Raw genomic sequence first — 5,727 nt, 5'->3', positions numbered from 1 at the left:
CGGGTAGAGACCACAGTAATACATGCATATTCATGATATAGCTGCACAGTTCAAAATAGCCACACCATTGAAGCAGCGTCTGATCCCTCACCAGGTGAGTGGATGAAGACGTAGCGCGTGTGTGCACTGCAGCGCTGCTCTTCAATAGGAAGCATACATCTGAAATACCTGTAGGAAAACGGACGCAACTTGAGAACACACACGAAGTGAAATAAACCAGACACAGAAAGTTAGATATTGTCACACCAAGAAATCCAAAGTAGAAGTAACATAAAGCGTAAACAAAAGACAGGTGACAGGAAGCATGGAGGAAGATGTTTTGGAGGTGAAAAGAAGATGCACGGATGGAGAGGGCAAGGGAAAGAGAGGGGCAGAGAATCCCGGTGTGAGCGTGTCTGCCCAACTCCCCCAACATGTATAGTTGATAAGCTTCGCAAATGTGTGCTAATGAGAACTTTTAATCAAAAAGATAAAATAATTGCAACACACAGAGAGGGATTTACTGTATAGTCTCAGAATGGAAAGTGAGGACTCCAGTGACAAAACACATACCAAACTGTGCCACCAGCCAGTCATAGAGGGACCGGTTCTGTGTGACATCTCTCACCTGAGGGACCTGGGAAGGTTCATCTGGACAGGAAGAATGGAGTCACTGGGGACTTGGGGAGTTGGTGGGGGTTAGCATGTGACTAGTGCGGAGCACCCACTTCGCAGACGGAAAGTGCTGGAGTCCGTGGTGATGGGTACATACCCACAGAAAGATACATCATACCTGAGCGGCATTCAAAGGTGGTAAAAGTTGTCGTGACAGCAAATATGCTTATCTGTGTTTTAGCACAATTCTCAATATATTTCTAATTGTTGGTTACCTGCCATAAATTTGGAAACGTGCTAGATTTATGGAAACAGACTGAGGCAAGACAGATCCTGCCTCAGAGGATTATGCCTTCAACCTGGAATTCCTACATGCCATATTGTGCCGCCGTGCACACAGCCGTTTGAGAACACTAACCAGGTGCTGACGCCAAGGCCCCTCCTCACAGAATGTTGACCTTGTCATGAAGCGTCAGCTCTGGGGTCACTTGAATGAACCTCTCTTTTCTCAAATGCCAAATCTCAGAAGTCATGTCGCCCATACCATGACCAGCACGCCACAAATTTCAACATCAGTGCACAGACAGATTGCTTGAGCTCTCTAATTAAATCTCCACAACCAATCTGAATTAGCCATGCAACAAGGGCCTGCTGCTTCTGATTAGAGCCCCTTTCAGCTTATTTGCTGAACAACAGCAGGAAAAGCAGAACGCACTGACTTCAGCTCATTCCCAGGCACAGGGAGCCTAGCACTTTGCAAGTCTGGGATTCCTAAAACTCAAGTTTACTTCTTTTCCTAGTTAGGCCAGCTCCTCCGACTGCAGAGCAGAGGCTGAGGACCAAGACGAGTTCAGAGAGGCCTTCTAAACTCCACACTGTGAAGCTCGGCATCATTCACCCCAACATGAATGACAGTCTGTCCAAAGAACAATAAAATCACTCTCAGTAAAGGAACCTAATGCAAAAGCAGTTATTCCTACCCTGGGTTTTCATTAAATAAGTAAACAAATGGTCACCTCTCTGTCGACTAGAATTAGAAATGATCTTGGTGACAACGATGCCTGCCAGCTCCTTCAGTCCTGAGCTCAGATTTCTGGAAGTGACCAAAATCCACTCTGGCTCAGGTTTGTGTGTATCCCCTCCACGGCCTGGCCGGGTGACCAGAGCAGCATCCCAGAGGCACAGTAGGGGCGACGTTCACCTGCGAGGACTGCTGATGTGCAAGAGACAGTGTGTGCTCATTCTCTGGAGCACACAGGATACATTAAGTGTACCAGTGGCCTTGGGGACACGGCAAGCAATGCTAGCCCTCGGCTAGCAGCAGGCTGACTCTAGCTCTGCATATGTGTGAGTATTAGGGTCACTGAGAACCTTCGACAGGGATGAGCCAGGAGGGCCCCTTCTTGCTTTGCACAATACCCGGGGAGGCACTGCTAGGCACCTTCAGTGAGACACTGAGCCCCACACAGCTGCTGCCTGGGCACGCACACTGCTGAGGCCTCCATGCTCTTGCTTGGATTCGCTTTTTTGATGCAAGATTAAAACATGCTTTGGGTGAGTAGAACAAAGGGAACACACAACCACCCAGAAAGGGAGACCCTGGGAGCATGGCATGGTCAGCCCAGGCAGCAACGTGGAAGTGTCTGCCCTTGGAGCATAGAGAAGGCAGCTGGGCTCTGGAGACCCCAAGAAAGAGGAGCCCAGGCCCGGGCCCCGCATCCAGAAGCCAAGGTCCGGCCAGAGGCAGCACAGGTCGCGTGGCAGACTTGGCTGCAGTCCACGGCACGTGGCTAGAACCTGACACGGACGCCTTCATAGAGCTGCAAATGCCAGAAGGATCGTCCTGCTTTTCTCCTCCCTGGCTTGCCCAGCTTGCTGTTCCTTTCCCGTCTGCTTGGAAGTCATCGTGTTTCGTATTTGGTGGTTATTTTTGTTTCTGACTTTCTTTTCTCACATCTCTTTTTTGCATTTACTTTTTCTTCATTCCTTCTTTCATTCCTTTCTACCTTCTCTTCTCCTGTTCTTCATCTCTTTCTACCATCTTTCTTTCCCCACTGTTTAGGTTTCTTACTTTTTCATTATCTGCTATTGCTCTTTCTCTCTTTCCTCAACTACTTTTTGAATTTAAGCTGTCCAGTGAGTAACACTGCCTCTTGCCTTTCGGATCACTCCTTCATATTCCATTTCATTCTTTCCCTCCTGTGTCCTCCAGATTCCCAAGACTCAGGGGCTGGCCCTTGGGCCTCCAGCCTTGCTGTCCTGTGTTTGAGCTCCTCCACCACTTTACATCTGATCCATCATAACCCCCACCCCAATGAGTAAAGTCAGGCCACTGAGGGGGGAATGACTGCGTAGGGGTGCAAGGCGTATGCTTGAACTTGCTGTATAGCTTTAGAGCTCAGCCTGTGATTGGAAGTAGCAGGTTGATGGTTACCATAGCTAAGTCAATAGTTAAGCTATACTTGAAGCGATTATTACTAGCTGAGCCATGTTAGCCAGGATGTCACACATGTTGTAATCAGTTTTTCTCCCTTACATGATAACGCTGTGATGATATGGGGTCATAATCAGTACCACAACCCAGTACCAAATGACTGGGTGCTGAGCCAAATAGTAACTTTGCATCCTTTACAAATTGGGAAGGTGGGTATTATGGTTGTTGTGTATCTGTCCCCCCAAAAGCTTCACACAGTTATGGGGCAGACTTCGAGAGCTTGTGATTAACTCATGATCCCCTGGGGTTATGGGCGTGAGTGCTGCTGGGGTTATGGTGTGAGTGCTGCTGCGGTTATGGGTGTGAGTACTACTCCCAGCCTGGGGCGGATAGCCTGAACGCAATTTAGGGGAGATAGACTTGTTCTCTGCAGCCACGGCTGCCACTGCTCTTCTCATTTGCTCTTACTGTTTTTCTGTTTTCTGCCACCATGAACTGTTTTCCTCTGCCATGTGTCACTCTGCCTTGGAGCCAGCTGAGTATGGACCGAAACCTCCAGTAACTGTGAGCTCAATAAACCTTTCCTTCCTTTATTTTGGGTGCTGGGTATTTGTCCCAAAAATGAGAGAAGAATAACTGAGACAGTAGGTGCTTGGAAGAATTTTAAAGAACCACTGATGAGTGGAGGTCAACCCTGAAGAAAGACGTTTTCTACAAAAGCCTCAATTCTAGAGATACAGCTATTTATCATAATAAATCAGAAAGTATCAACATATAAGAGAAAGTAAAATTAAGGTGACATAGAAAATGAGAAATTGCAGAAACAAAATGCAACCCCAGGCCCCCAGCCCACCCAGGACAAGCACAGAGCACAAAGAGATAGATGAATTTGGGACTCAAATGCTGGAAATTTCTGAAATGATAGCAATAGAACTGAAAACACAGGGGCTTGCAGGTTAGCTCAGTTGTTTAAGCACTTGCTTGGGCAAACCCATTCATGTGCAGGGGACCACAGTTCGATCCCCCAGCTCCCTATGCCTTACCAGACCCACCGTTAAGGCAGCCTGAGCCAGCCAAAAAAAGGAAAAAAAAAGAAAGAAAAGGAAAATCCTTCTCAACTTTTGGGCTGGCCGGATAGCTCAGCAGATTAAAGCACCAGCTTAGGGGGATGCAGTGACCAGGGTTCAATCCCATGCTGGCCCCACCCCTGGGGTATGCTGAGACTGTGATGGAGACTGGGCATGGTAGCATGCATCTGTAATCCCAGTGTTTGGGAGGCTGAAAACAGGAGCATCACTACAAGTCAGATCTACGGAGTGAGACCCTGTAGACTTTGTAGAGCCTTACTAAAATACCAAAAAAAAAGAAAAAAAAGAAAAGAAAGGAAAGGAAAGGAAGAAAAGAAAAAAAAGACAGAAGTGAAAACACAAGTGTGAAAGGCCATAGAGAAAATCATCTCTCAGTTATAATAAGAGATGATGCTTAAATCAAAGATATTAGAGAAGATGCAGATAAAATAAATGAGCTTAGAAAAATGATGGGGGGATATGCCTAATCAAAGAAAGAGAATCCATGACACAGAACCCAACAGAAATCCAAACAGCTAAAACCTCCACTGAAGGTAAAAGCAAAAGATTGAATGAAGGAGAGGACAGAAGGTCAGACATTAAAGACAGAATTGCATCTAGTGTTCATGAAAAGAAAGAGATCTTTAAAATAGCAAGAGGTCATAAAAAATCAATCCGACATCTACAGATGACATAAGGAAGAATCATGTTAGATTGATTGAGATAATGAGAAAACTGCAGACAGCACAAATGACATTTAACAAAAACAGAAAAAAACCTCTTCACAGAAATAATGCTAGAAAACTTCCCAAACATGGATAAAGAACCTGACATACAAATAAATGAATCACATAGAACTCCAAACAGCCATGGCTAAAATGAAAGTACACCAAGACCTACAATAACCAAGATTCTAGAAATTCATCACAAGATCATAATATTAAAGATGGTTAGAGAAATCAGAAAGATCACCTATAAAGGAAAGCCCATCAGAATCACAGTAGATTTCTCAACAAACCCTCAAGAAGAGCTTGGAGTATTTCAAGTGTTGAAAGAAAATAACTTGCAGCCCAGAGCAAAAACACAGTAGATTCTCTGGAAATTCAAAAGACTATCAATACCTACTTCAAACATGTTCACTCTCATAGTATGGAAAACACAGAAGAAAGGGACAGATTCATAGAAACATATGAATTACCAAAGCTGAAACAAGAAGATACAAAAATTCTGAATAGCCCAATATTAGTCAATAAAATTGAAAACATAATTAAAAACTTACCAAGAAAGAAAATCTGAGGTCCTGATGGAGGCACTGCTAACTTATTCAGGAAGCTTACAGATTTGGAGTTGAGAAGATAGCCCAGTGGTCTAAGCACCTTCCTGGCAAGCACAAGGACCAGGGTTTGAGCCCCAATGCTGCATGCCATGCTGGCCCAATAACCATAACCACAGCATAACCAGGTATGGTGGCACATACCTATAATCCCAGTGCTGGGAAGGCCAAGACAGGAGGAGGATCACTATAAGTCTGAACTGCAGCGAGACCTTGTACCAAATAAATAAATGATTTTTTTAAAAAACTAAAAAATGGGAAACTTACAGATTTAATGCTAATACTGTTCAAACTCTTTT

Source organism: Octodon degus, unplaced genomic scaffold, assembly GCF_000260255.1.
Source record: "Octodon degus isolate 3935 unplaced genomic scaffold, OctDeg1.0 scaffold00155, whole genome shotgun sequence".
Taxonomy (NCBI): Eukaryota; Metazoa; Chordata; class Mammalia; order Rodentia; family Octodontidae; genus Octodon; species Octodon degus.
Note: the sequence above shows the minus strand (reverse complement) of the source record.